Source organism: Grus americana, chromosome 14, assembly GCF_028858705.1.
Source record: "Grus americana isolate bGruAme1 chromosome 14, bGruAme1.mat, whole genome shotgun sequence".
Lineage (NCBI taxonomy): Eukaryota > Metazoa > Chordata > Aves > Gruiformes > Gruidae > Grus > Grus americana.
The window spans coordinates 19,495,605-19,508,094 of NC_072865.1; the positions used below are offsets into that span (position 1 = coordinate 19,495,605).

The 12,490-nt window shown below is 51.8% G+C and overlaps 1 long non-coding RNA gene and 1 other non-coding gene across 2 annotated transcripts; both read left to right on the forward strand.

Moving 5' to 3' along the window:
- The first annotated feature begins 8,249 nt into the window (after positions 1-8,249).
- LOC129213016 (uncharacterized) lies at positions 8,250-11,542 on the forward strand. Its single transcript, XR_008579336.1, has 3 exons — positions 8,250-8,627; positions 8,960-9,057; positions 9,885-11,542. It is a non-coding gene; the product is annotated as an uncharacterized LOC129213016 (long non-coding RNA).
- LOC129213025 (small nucleolar RNA SNORA74) lies at positions 9,507-9,710 on the forward strand. The gene has a single exon (XR_008579339.1). It is a non-coding gene; the product is annotated as a small nucleolar RNA SNORA74 (small nucleolar RNA).
- Positions 11,543-12,490: the final 948 nt, after the last annotated feature.

Sequence of the window (12,490 nt, forward strand, 5' to 3'; positions counted from 1 at the left end):
TTCTCACCCTAAATCCAAACCACAGCACTATCCCTGTTACTAGGTAGAAAATTAACTCTATCCCAGCTGAAACCAGGACACCCCCAAAGAGCTGGGGCTTCTGAAAATCATCCTGGATGCAGAGGGAAGCACTGCCAGGACAGCAGCTGAGCCCCCAGCCCTGCACCATGGGGTAGAAGGCCCTGGACACCTTTGGGATGCCATCTGAGAAGGCTTTAACCTGGGCTCTGGCCCCAAAACGCCATTGGGATTCTCTTCAGCACCTTTCTGCTGGGCACTGGGGCCCCCCAGGGTGGTCACGAGCCTGGGAACCCTCCAGTTAATGGATGGGGCTTGCTGCAGAGACAAGCAGGCACAGCAGCTTGGGCCAGCAGATTCATAGAAGCGCTTGCCTGGGGGTCCTGAGCAGGTGCCAACATCACGCATCACCCTGTGCGTGACAAGCAGGGGCTCCCCTCTGCCTGACGGGGGGTCTGGTTTAAGGAGGACGCCCTGCTAGTCCTGACCGTGGCCTGATCCATCCCCTGATCCTCACCTAATGTTCTTCTCAGGCTTCACCCATTCTGCTTTAATCCTGTCTCCTTCCCTTTACCAGCAACGCTACCTTCATCCCCAGCCGAGGTCTCCTTCTTTCCCGTGACAGTCCCACAGACCTCACATTCTCCTCTCATCTGGAGAGCGAACATAATATCTACAAACCCGGCTGCCTTCCTGAAGCTGTTACCTGCTTTCCTCATGGGAGGAAAATAGGAAAAATTAGTATGCGGCTTCTTCCTCGAGAAATCAATGTGATCTCAACTCACTGTGAAGTTCCCTGACTGTTAGAGATGCTGCACTAGTAAAAACTAATCCTCTAAGGAGAAATAGTGGAGGAAAAAAGAAAAATAGATTCCAGTGACTAGATGAGGTTAAAATGGTGCAGAGGGCTAAATTCCTGCTAGTGCCAGAGCTTGTTTGGAAGTCCCAGAGCAGAGAGGGCTGCGGAGTGGATTCAGTCCAGCTGTTTATCACCCAGCTAAGAATCAGCTGTAATTGTTAATTCTAATTAAAGCTGTTGAGGAAAAAAAAAATGTAATCAAGAGTTTCCTTTCAAAAAAAAAAAAAAAAGACATTTCAGCTAAATTAAAAATTTTGAGTTTGGGAAAAAGGGGGGTAAAATGTTGAAAATTTTGAAACAACCCATTTCAGCATTTTTGGGATGAAAAGGGATATATTTTTGTTGTGAAATGCATCATCAATTCAAATGTGTTTTATCTTACAGTCTGAAGAGCAAAAATAGTTTTCAAATCAAAGCAAAAATGATATTTTTAGGCTTTCTCTTTAAAAAAGCCTATCTGGGGGTTTCTGTCCTAATTAAGAATGAATTTTTCCTTCTTTATTTCTTTTTTTTTTAATGGACTAAGCTGTTTCTAGTTAGTTGTACTCTGAAATGCTGGGCTGGTGCTTTTCTTGGTGTGTCCACTCACGTCTACCCGACCCCAGGATACCTGGGCCATGCTTACACCACCCTGCTCCCCGTGCCAGCACCCCCTGAAATCCCCTGGGGCTCAAGTCAGGCTTTACAAAACCTCACAGAATTAAACCAGCACCAGCAAAATGGCACTCAGAGTAATTGGGGTTTATTATCATAGTATGATTTAGAGTAATTAGAGATCCAGAACAGCCCACTTACGTGCTCAGGTCGGTGCCATGCAAGCCCACCTCCAGGTCTCCTCCACGTAATTAATCCCAAACCCAGCTGCTTGTCCCACAGAGCTTCTTCCTTGCTGAGAAGGGACCTGGCGGGCAGTGAAAGGAAGATGATCTGCTTTTGTTAGTCTCCCTGCACGTGTAAATTCCTAAAATGAAGATGATCTGGGGGAGCGGAGCAGGTTGTGATGCCCGTGCTCGGGGACAAGGCAGCGACCTCACCACTTGTACATTCGCAACCGAGACAGACCCTGCGGCTTGATGCCATGAGATCTGCTGCAGATCCCAGAGGCGGCTTGTGTCCCGGGGGATCCCCCTCCAGAGGATTAGCAGATCACGTTGATCACGTGGAGAAAGTGACTTAGGATCTGTTAGGGGAAAGGCACTGAGTAACAGAGATTGCAGTTTGCAATCTGTTTTCTGGATGGGAGCACTGAAGGAGGGAGAGAAGCAAGAAAATGGAGGTTGAAGAGGAGCTGAAGGGGACACCAGGGAAAGAGTCTTGGCCCCGGGGCGCCTGGAGGGACGGCAGCTGGGGAGCTGGAGGGCAGGCAGGGCATGCTCCTGCCCAGCCAGGCGCGGACCAGCACTGCACTTGGTGCTGGGGCGGCTGATTTTGGTTTGTATAACCTTTTTCGATTGCTCTTTCCTCTGGGCCAAGGGAGGTTGCTCTCTAGCTCCACAGTGAAGGGAACAGCCTGAGCGGCATTTCCCTGCGCTGCCCAGAGGGATGTGTCCAGCTACAGCCTCAGAGACAGCTCAGCAGCAGATCTCGTCCCGCTGCCATCCCCGGGGAGAGCTGTCACCCCAGGAGACAGCACAGCCACTGGTCTATCAAGACAGACAAATACCAAGCCACGGTGGGAGGCTGCAGGGCCCTTGGCCAGGAAAGGAGACGCAGTTAGATCACTGCTGCTTCTTGCAGGGAGCAACTAGTGGATGAAGCCTGGAGCTCCCACTCATACGCGGGAACAGCAAGCCTCACATTAACCCAGCCCTGCATCTTCATCTCACCGTGCAGCCACTGAATCCCATAGCAGGACAGCTCCCTCCCACTGTGGCCCAGGAAGGTCCACAGAGGAGCAGGGTTTTGTACTCACAACAAGATGACGGGCCCAGCAGGGAGCAGGAAGGTCTGAGCACAGCCAGGTGCTGCTTACAGGGTCCACCGGCAGTCCCAGGTCCAGCTTGTGATGACCCAGGTCCAGAGCCCACCCAGGAGCAAAGGGAGATGAGCCAAGGACAAGGCTGGAGGCATAGCTACAACACAGGTCCAACGTTCGTCTAGAAAATAGAGCCAGAGACACAGCTACAACGTACATCTGAGGGTCCTTCCAGGAGCAGGGCCAGGGGAGGGCTGGAGCCAGGCTCTCCTGCAGCATCACTCATGAGCGAAGCTCTAGGGTTGAGATTAAGTGGGGCTCCTCTCCTGGGGATGTAGGGGTCAGGAGAGGCTGGTCGGGGCTGTTAAGGGCTGTTGGTCTCTTGGGGATGATCCAAGCTGCATTATAACCCTCAGCAAACAGAAACTACCCAGCAAATGAGCTCAGCTATGGCAGCCTGACCTGAGCGAAGCGTTGCCTGCTTTGGTGGCAGCAGCAAGGGCTGAAGGGGAGCACAGTTCCATAGGAGCCAAGGCCATTGCTGATGTCCTCTCCCGAGATCACAGAATCACAGACTGGTTTGGGTTGGAAGGGACCTCAAAGCCCATCCAGTCCCACCCCTGCCACGGGCAGGGACACCCTCCACTAGCCCAGGTTGCCCAAAGCCCCATCCAGCCTGGCCTTGAACACTGCCAGGGAGCCAGGGGCAGCCACAGCTTCTCTGGGCAACCTGTGCCAGGGCCTCAGCACCCTCACAAGGGAAGAACTTCTTTCTAACATCTAAGCTAAATCTCCCCTTTTTTAGTTTAAACCCATTACCCCTTGTCCTGTCACTACACTCCCTGATAAACAGTCCCTCTCCAGCTTTCCTGCAGCCCCTTCAGGTACTGGAAGGGGCTCTAAGGTCTCCCTGGAGCCGCCTTTTCTCCAGGCTGAACAACCCCAACTCTCTCAGCCTGTCTCTATAGCAGAGCTGCTCCAGCCCTCCGATCAGCTTCATGGCCTCCTCTGGACTCTCTCCAACAGCTCCATGTCTCTCCTGTCCTGGGGCCCCCAGAGCTGGATGCAGTACTCCAGGTGGGGTCTCACCAGAGCAGAGCAGAGGGCCAGGATCCCCTCCCTCGACCTGCTGGTCACGCCTCTTTTGATGCAGCCCAGGACATGGTTGGCTTTCTGGGCTGCAAGTGCACATTGCTGGCTCATGTTGAGTTTCTCATCAATCAATACCCCCAAGTCCTTCTCCTCAGGGCTGCTTTCAATCCATTCCTCGCCCAGCCTGTAGTGGTTCTTGGGATTGTGTGATGATGAGGCAGCATATGGGGCTGGAGCTTCCTCCCCAGTGGGGCCGAGCTGAGCTGTGGATGTCAGCTGTGGGTCACGCCATGGGTGGGCAGGTTGCATCCCCTTGAGGGCAGAGGTAGTAGGAGGGATGCAGAGGGGATAGCGCACTGCACTAGGGCTTTACACACCAAACTCAAAATAAACTCTATTAAAAAAAAAATAATAACAAAGAAGAGTGATTTTTCTCTTTTCATTATTATTTTAAAGCTGCAAATTATTGAAAGACTTATCATCACTCTCCCAAACCACTCTAAGGCAAGACAGTTCTAAATTTGGCAGCGCTTTGCAACAAAACGAATTGGGTGCGTTTCGCTCATAATTTGCCCCTGGCTCCCTTTAGCCATGTCTTAAACTACTTCACGGCTCGGTCTGATTAGCAGTGTCTCCTCGGGGGCAGAGGAGGCCCTGGAAGAGCCGGAGGTGTTGCAGGTCAAGATTAAAGCGCTCTGCATGCCATTAACTGTCAAAACTATAACTAGCTTAAATCGGTGCAATTAGATGGCTCACAGGTTACAGGAGTAACGGCTGCAGCTTTTCATACCGCATGCCGTGTGCTTAAAGCACAGCCTTGACATTAAAGGGATGTGATTAAAAGCAAGCGTTGGGGGCTGAGACCTGGCAGAGGAGCTCAGCAGGCAGGGTTAAGTCCACAGCTTCTTCTGGGGTTGGACACCCCAGGGTCTGGAGAAGAGCTCTGAGCATTAGCAGAGCCAACTCAGCTTTTAGGTCTGTGATGCCACCTTGTGATGATAGCTGGGAAGTGGAAATTGCAGGGTCCCCTCTGGAGTCAGATGAAATGCATGGCTCTAAGCACCCCAGTTTAACAACTCAGGAGCTAAGAAAAAATTAGATTTTGATAGAAAAGTCCCTGTTCTTGCTTTGAGAGAGGGAAAATGATCCATTCCATTCATATTTCTCTCTCTAGTTCAATTATCTGGCTGAGAAATCAATTTCTTTCAGGCTGAGGAATCCGACTTGTGTCTCTCCTTGGGTGCTGAGGGCTAATTTTCCTTCTCAGCATGCAAGAACACAGTGCCGCCTGTGTGATGAGCTGCGGTGGAAGGACCTCTGGTTCAAAGTGCCATATGCAAGCAGTAAAAGTACTTTTCTTCCCAGATTGAAGCTGGAGAGTTGATCAAAATCAATTTTGCTGTAAGCATCCACACCGACCTCAATGCTGAGATGCATGTGTAGGGGCGTGAAGAACCAGCGCAGGAAACACAGGATCTGTGACGCTGGAAAAAATGAAATCAAGCGCCAGCTAATGGGAACCAGAGCACAGGTGAGCTGGCTCTCTGCTCACCCCAATGCTGCGCTTCAGACACACAAGGAAGGAAGAGCCAGCTCAGAAACGGCTGTGGGCTGCCAACAGCAAAAACCCTGCCCCGAAACAAGCAGACTAAAGGCGTAGTCCTACCAAATCCCTCGCTGGGAGAGACGCAGCTACACCTTCCCCAGCCTCCACCGGATGCCGTAACACCGGCTCAGTGCTCCGTGTGTCCATGGCCAGGGCAGTGTAGGTATAACCTCTCTCACTTGGACCTGTTCAAAGGAAGTTTTTCATCAGGACTGTGTGGTCCAGTGAGACATTTCAAATGCCTCTGGGGAAAGGCTGGGATCCCTCCCCCAAGCTCCTCCTGTAGCTTAGGCTCTCAGAGCTTGGGGATGCCATGGAGACTCAGCTGGAGCTGTCTCTTGCCTCAGGCAATCATCTGTTCCCATCCCTGTCTTCTTCGAATGCTTCTTAGTCTTTTTTTTTTTTTGGCCCAAAGTGGGCAGCTATTCTTCCTGGTTGCAGGGCTGATCGTGCAGGCAATGATGTGTGGGGTGCTCCTCCCTGACGCAGCCTGTCCTTGCCTCGTCCCAGGTCCCAGGAAATGTCGGGCTTGTTCTGCCCAGGACAGTGTGAGGGGACAGAGGCTGGTGCTGAGCGGTGGAAAGCGTTAGGTGCTTTCCCACCTAGTGATAAAGCTACTGAAGGACAGCAGTTTCCTGGGTACGCTCCAGTGCAGAAGATCCAAGGCTGATGAAAAGCTACGATGGTGGAGGGACAGGTAATAGCAAACACAGAGGGCTCTTCGTGATTTTGTTCTGGAGGTCTTACTGCCTGTGGCTGAGGGCACATGCTCGCAGACGGGGACGGATGATGAGCTCTGCCGATACTCGGAGCAGGCTGCCTACGCCATGGCTCCAGTTCAGAAGCTGTATAACTCATTAGCGCAGCATGGGGCCCAAATTAATATGCCTTGCCTTTTATAATAAGACTTTTTTCAGCAGAACCAGGGAGATACTTCAAAAGCTTTCTGAATGCCAAATACCAGAACTCAGCGACTCACAATGCCAGGACCAGCCTCTCACTTCACAGCGTAGATTCCCTGTGTTCCTGCATGTCTTTCTCCTCTAGTGACTGCGCTTGGAGCATCAGTTTAGCTCACGCGGCGAGGGGAGCTCAGAGAAATGTTTGCACGTTATTTGTGAACTTTGGATAAAAGGTGTTGCACCAGGTGAAACAACGGCTCTGCCCTGGGTATCAAGTAAAGCCCTCTTCTGCTGCAGCTTCCCGGCAAACGTGCTTGCTACGTCGGCTGCATCCCTCCGAGGGGATGAGAAAAGGCTTCTGAAGCTGGCTGAGCCCAGCGATGCCGTGCTGGGAGTCCATGCTGCAGCAGCCTGGCCAGCCACCAGCCTGCAGAGCTGAGCACAACCACACCGTGACTGGAAACAGCACCTGGCTGGGCAATGGGTCCTCCTGCCTGACCTCCTGCCTGCTCCCAGGCCTGGGGACGGGAGATACAGGCAGCTGCCTGAAGCAGCACCCCAGCAGTGTCCACAGCACTGGCTTGACTATCCTAGAGTTGGTTTCATGGCAGTTCCATCTGCTTAGGCATGATGGCCTTCCCCCTCTCCCAGGCCATAGCTGATGGCAGCAAACATCACGTTGTTCTCTGATACCAAGGTCTCTGCTTGGCCTGTTGTTCATCTTAGCTCGGTGGAAGCTAAGTACCTCCTCCTTTTTGCCTGCAAGTGCTGTCTTGGGGACTGAAGGGACTGAAATGCTTTGTTTCAAGCCAGATTAGAGACAATAAGTTACCACAAAACACAAGCACAGCTCTTCAGAAGAGTCCTCTGGTCTAGACACAGCCTCCCCTGAACTCTCTGTGTCCCAGTGCAGCCCTGCAGTTTGTGTTCAAAGCAACACAACAGGCTCCAGAAGCCTGTTTAACCCCTGTCGAGTAAATAAATGCTCAGTTACAGAGTAAAGGAGGGATGGCATCTGAGAGATTTAGCTCCCATAAATTAGCAAGATGGGTTAAATCAGGACATGAACCGCTCTCTGCCTGCACAACTCATCTGCTCGAGGGACTTGCAGTAACATGGAGCTGTAACGCTTCAAAAATATGTGTGCTACCAGCCTAGGATGGGACAGACCGATGTCTGGAGCTCCTGCAACAGCAAGAGCAATGCTTTACTGTAATCCTCAGCTCCTAAACTGCCTGTGCCTGGAGACTTGCTCCCTGCCCCGGGTCGCCGGCTCTTCTCCAGCTCTGGCACTGCAGGCTCCATGCTGTGATTCTTCAGCACGTATCGGACCGTGGCTCAACACCAGCTGTGCTGTATAGATAGTCCCCGGCGCAAAAGAAAGAGCAATGCTGTGGGAGAGGGAAGAAAATTCAGTGTATAGCTGCAAGAGCAGTCCTGCAAACGTGCTGTGGCGGCCAGTCCCATTTCCCTTGGCCATTACGGCCCCCATGCACTGTGGCCGTGATGTCCAGCCCGGGTGCAGAGCAGCTCTGGGGCATGAGCTGGGCTCTGCTGAAAAGCACTTTTATAACCTTAATTGTCTGTCACAGCTGGGGACCAGAGATGGTACCACACTGCATTTATTCCTACAAGCCCTGCATGATAAGATACAAGCTAATTCTCCACACCGGCATGTGTTCTGGCCCCGAACAGAGGAGATACAGACCCACGCCGCTTAAGCTGCCTGTTTTCTTTCACGAGACTATCGAGTTTATGTTCATCCAGCCTGCCCACAGGAAGGCTGCCCGCGCCTGCCGGGCCCCGCCACCGCCCCCGAGCCCCGCCGGGCCGGGCCCGCCCCGAGGGGAGCGGCCGAGGCGGCGCCTGCGGAACCACCCCGGCGGCGCGGCGGGGCCCGACCTCTCTCTGTTCCTGGCGCCGTGGGGGCCTGCATCGGCGCTGGGTGGGGTCGGCCGCCATGAGGTGAGGTGAAGTGAATGCGCCGGGCCGCCTCCCCACCCTGCCGCCATGAGGTGAAGGCGCCGGGCCGCTTCCTCTCCCCCCCCTGCAGCCGTGAGGTGAGGTGAAGACGCCGGGCCGCTTTCCTCCGCCATCCCCCCCCGCCATGAGGTGAAGGCGCCGGGCCACCTCCTTTCCCCCCTGCCGCCATGAGGTGAGGTGAAGACGCCGGGCCGCTTTCCTCCCCTACCCACCCGCCATGAGGTGAAGGCGCCGGGACTCCGCTGCCGTGAGGTGAGGAGCACTTGGGGTGCCTCACTCCTACCCAGGGCTCTGGAAATGGAAAACGCCACGTGCAATATTGCTCCCTTTTGTTTTTTTAATTGTTATTAATGGCCGAAGGGCGGTCCTGCTCTGCTGCCCGCGCTGGCTGATAACATCTGAGGCCATGGGACCAGAGGGTAATTTGTTCAGGCTGTGCCGTTTAGAAGTAATTTCTCAGCCTATTATTCGGTTTGATCCCCCCCCCCCCCCTTCTGTAAGCCAGATCCCAGCTGTTTGACTCTATTAATACAGATTTAATTAATTGAATATTTGAAGTGATGTTTCTCTTGTGCTCTCTTCAGGGCTTCCAGCTGATATGCAGCTTAAGTGTGAGTGAAGAGATGGCTGTAACTCGGAAGGCTTAGGTGGCAAAGAGCTGTCTGGAAGACACATCCTTCAGGTAACGGGTCCTCACTGGTGGCCTTTGTCCATGAAAACCCCCAAGTTTTGCAGTGTATGAAGCAGCCATGCCATGCATGAGGCATCTTCTGGAGGAGACCGCCGCTCCGGGAGCACTTCCCGTAGATGCGAAGGAATAACCTGTGCATGAGGCACGGGGAGAGCTCAGGATCCTTTCGAGCTATGTGGGTGAGCTCTGTGAGCCCAGGGGAGATGGGCAAAGAGACTGCTCCTGCTGCCATGCTGCATATGCTGGCTTGTGAACAGGCTGCTGTGCCGGCCTCTGGGTGAAAATAATAATAACCTGGTTTCTCTAGCGAAGCAGGCAGCGTTTCCCGGGAGCCCTGAGGAGAGGAGGTGTTAAAGCAAGGCCCGCATCACCAGAGCCATGTACTTTTGGGCCTCTACTTCCTTCTGTCCTTTAAAATCTCAATTTTGAGTTCTGTTTCATCCAGCGGTAGTCAGCTAGCCATTGCTGCTCAGTGCCTGTGATAGTGTTATGCTGCTGGGAGAGAAATGTGCTGCCGAGTCGCTCCTGGCACTGCCAGTGCTGTTCTGGCATTAGGTGGTGCCAGGGTTTGGCAGCACTCTGCATGCTTGAGAGTGGAGTAACTCCTTCTCCGTGGAGTTAATCCTGGATTGGATGCAGACAATGCACAGTCAGAAAATATATATTAAAAAAAAAAACCCAACTGTTGCAGATTTTTTAATGTTGCATTTTTTGTACAAAAATGAAGGTCAGCCAATTAACTGGTCAGTGTTAAGGGTTGAATTTGGGGTCTTTAGCGATATTCCTGTTAACTGTCTTTGTATGTTTTTTAATTACAGGCAAGTGGTTTGCATGTTTCCCTGCGGGTGGGGGTTCACTGAGGCAGCAGTTGACAAAAGAAAAGAAAGAAGCTGTTGGTGCTGCATTGAAGAGCCCCATCTGAAGGAGACTGAGAAGATGGAAGCTTCCACAATTTAAATGGGGCTACTGGAGGAGTACTTGTTTTCAGGATCTGGATGTAGTAACTTGAAACATCAAAGGGGGTTGGGGCAAGGTATTAACAAGAATTACATATACACTTTGTTAATTGTTAATCCCCTCCTGCTGTTTAAACCAATATTTTTTCTGTGACCTCTATTTATTAAACTTATTTAAACTTGCAAACTTATTTATATTTAAACTTTTCGTTTTGGTTTTCATTCTGTTGTAAGGCTGTGGGTGCAGCAGGGTTTGAAAGTCAGGTTGAATTCTTGTCTGTGGGAGACTGGGGAGGCCAGAATGCGGTGCTGAGCGCCTGGTGCCCCTCCTGAGGCCACGCACACACGCTGTGCTCCGTAGCTTCTGCTGCAAGGGCTGGTTTTTAACAAGGTTTCCTTTTCTCCTGCACTTTGAAGGAGATCAGATGTTTACAGACAGATGTTTATGTTTCCATAAAGGAAATAAAAGTCTGGAATTCCTATTTCTGCTATGAGTTCATAAGATACCCTTCCCATGCTTCAGTTCCTCACTTGAGAGAACTTTGGCATTATCTCCCTTCCCTGGGTGAGTTGGAAAGGTGCCGATTACGTAAAATACATTGAAACTGGTGGGGAGGGGACAGGCGATAAAAATGCCATTGAAACTCAAAAATGAGCACAGTTGTCAGAGCAGAGGAGGGTGTTGCTCTCGCCAAGATGCCTGACCCATCTGGATTCAGTGCAGTCTTCTGGAGAACCCCGTGCTTGTGAAATAATCCAGACTTAGGAGGTGTTTCAGGCTAAAACGTCTGTTTTCAGCTTTTAAAAAATGGTTCAAAAGTCACATTACGTTACAATTAGCCAACTGTAGATGCTGCTGTAGTTACAGTGCCATCTATGTACAAACTGACCTGAGAGGCAGGACAGGGGACTGCTGCTGCACCCCGTGCTGCAGTGCAGGGGTGTAACGGGTATTCACAGTGTTAGAGCTGGGGCTTGTAACTGTGGGGCTTCTGGTAAGAAGGCAGCAGGCAACAGGTTAGTTCCTGAGTTACGGATGGTTTAAGTCAAACAGGAGCTGCTGTCATGCAGTTAGTAGAAATTAATTACAGTGTGGAATTTTTTTCAGGGCTCTCCTAATTTTGAAACATCCCCTGTGCTGCTCACTTCCCTGTTAGCCCTTCTGCCATCTGGTAGTGCTGACCTCTGACTACGCATTTGTTACGCTCCGTGTGGAAATATCTGTCAAAGTATTCAACATTATTAGAAAAAAGTATTTTCTTAGTTGAAGTTTATGACATACATGAATAATTTTACTGGTTCTATATGAACGAGTTCTACCTGCAAAACTAATGACCAGGCTTCCTATGGATTTATGTTGTAATCTTCCTCTTTGCCAGTACTTGCCCAGGAGGAGAGCGATGGGTGCTCTGCGGCTGGCTGCCCGCTGCCCTCAGGGTGGCTGTGGGTTGCTGACTGCCAAGAACCAAGCTCGCTGCGTTAGGGGTCTCTTGTTTCTGTGTTTCTGAAATTGGCAGAAAATGAGGAATATATACTGTGAACCATGTAAATACATGCTATATGGACAATAAATACAGGCTGACTGGCTTATTTCCTTGAAAAACTGTTCTACATTCATTTTGGGGCTGAACTCAAGACTTGTAGGCCTGGCTGTGCTGTGTCAGAAAAGGCAGCAGAGGAGGACGGAGGAAGGCTGCTGGGGTAACCTCACAGCACACCAGCAGCGGCACTTATCCCATCAGAGCGCTTGGGAACGGCTGCAGGGCTCTGTTCAGTGCCCGCCTTATGCACTGTGAGAGCTCTTCTGAGGCCTCACAACTCTCCAGACAGCTGGTTGGTAGCGCTTTTTCCCCCCAAATCCACCGGGCTTTGTGCATGTACTGGAAAAAAACCAAAAACATAGGAACGTCATTGGTTTGGGTTTGCATGGCAAGGTTTTGGTATTGGGGCGGCTACACAGGTGGCTTCTGCGAGAAGCTGTTAGAAGCTTCCCCCATGTCTGACAGAGCCAATGCCAGCCGGCTCCAAGATGGACCTGCCACTGGCCAAGGCTGAGCCCATCAGTGACGGTGGTAACGCCTCTGGGATAACGTATTTAAGAAGGGGAAAAAAAAAAAAGAGTGGCAGCTTTTGCAGCCAGGGAGAGGAGTGCGATGTAAGAAACTCTGCAGACACAAGGCTGGTGAAGGAGGAGGGGGAGGAGGTGCTCCAGGCGCTGGAGCAGAGATTCCCCTGCAGCCTGTGGAGAAGACCATGGTGAGGCAGGCTGTCCCTATGCAGCCTGTGGAGGATGGTGGGGAGCAGAGATTCCACCTGCAGCCTGTGGAGGACCCCACGCCGTATCAGGTGGAGACACCTGAAGGAGGCGGTGACCCCATGGGAAGCCCACGCCAGAGCAGGTTTGCTGGCAGGACTTGTGACCCCGTGGGGGACCCATGCTGGAGCAGTTTGCTCCTGAAGGTCTGCAC